We start from the raw sequence: 1,535 nt of genomic DNA, 5'->3' as shown, positions 1-1,535 counted from the left end.
GCGGCACCGCCCCCGCAGCGCCCCCCGCGGCCCGGAGGAACAACTGCCGGCCGCGGGGAAAAGGGGCTCGGGAAGAGGGAAACTGCGCTGGAAACACCGGGGGAACGGGGCTCGGGAAAAGGGAAACTGCGCTGGAAACACCGGGGAATTGCGCTGGAAACACCGGGGGAACGGGGCTCGGGAAAAGGGAAACTGCGCTGGAAACACCGGGGAATTGCGCTGGAAACACCGGGGGAACGGGGCTGGGGAAAAGGGAAACTGCGCTGGAAACACCAGGGGAACCGGGGTCGGGAAAAGGGAAACTGCGCTGGAAACACCGGGGAATTGCGCTGGAAACACCGGGGAATTGCGCTGGAAACACCGGGGGAACAGGGCTCGGGAAAAGGGAAACTGCGCTGGAAACACCAGGGGAACCGGGGTCGGGAAAAGGGAAACCGCTGGAAACACCGGGGAATTGCGCTGGAAACACCGGGGAAACGGGGCTCAGGAAAATGGAAACTGCGCTGGAAACACCGGGGAACCGGGGTCGGGAAAAGGGAAACCGCTGGAAACACCGGGGGAACGGGGCTCGGGAAAAGGGAAACTGCGCTGGAAACGCCGGGGAATTGCGCTGGAAACACCGGGGGAACGGGGCTCGGGAAAAGGGAAACTGCGCTGGAAACACCAGGGGAACCGGGGTCGGGAAAAGGGAAACTGCGCTGGAAACGCCGGGGAATTGCGCTGGAAACACCAGGGGAACAGGGCTCGGGAAAAGGGAAACTGCGCTGGAAATACCAGGGAATCGGGGCTCGGGAAAAGGGAAACTGCGCTGGAAACACCGGGGAACCGGGGCTCGGGAAAAGGGGAAACTGCGCTGGAAATACCGGGGTAACGGGGCTCGGGAAAAGGGGAAACTGCGCTGGAAACACCGGGGTAACGGGGCTCGGGAAAAGGGAAACTGCCCTGAGCAAACCGGGGAAACTGGGCTGGAACACACCTGAGGAGGGGAGTTGGCCCAGAACATGGCTGGGGTGGGGTTTGGGACATGTGGCAGGGCTCTCTTGGACTACGTGCAGCTGCGACAATAGGGGGTCTCCTTAATCCATTCAAAAGCAGGTGCCAAGAGGATGGTGACATACTCTTTTTGGTGGTGCCCAGTGACAGGACGAGGAGCAAAGGCCATAAGCCAAAACACAAGAAGTTCCACCTCAACATGAGGAAGAATTTCTTTAGGCTGAGGGTGGCAGAGCCCTGGAACAGCTGCTCAGGGAGGGCATGGAGTCTCGGGAGACATTCAGATCTCACCTGGACATGTTCCTGTGTCACCTGCTCTGGGTGATCCTGCCTTGGCAGGGGGCTGGGCTGGATGATCTCCAGAGGTTCCTTCCAACACTAATAATTCTGTGATTCTGTAGGGGTCTAGGTCTGGAGCAAGTGTGGGATGGTGGAGAGCTGCATGGGACACACATGGCACAGGGCACAGAGGCAGGGACTCTGCTGTGGAACAGAGGCTTGTGCTAAGCCACTCTAGGAGGAAAGGTGTCCTGGGCTGGTCC

Source organism: Lonchura striata, chromosome 12, assembly GCF_050655825.1.
Source record: "Lonchura striata isolate lonStrDom1 chromosome 12, ASM5065582v1, whole genome shotgun sequence".
NCBI lineage: Eukaryota > Metazoa > Chordata > Aves > Passeriformes > Estrildidae > Lonchura > Lonchura striata.
The sequence above is the reverse complement of the archived record's forward strand: the minus strand, read 5'-3'. Positions refer to the sequence as shown.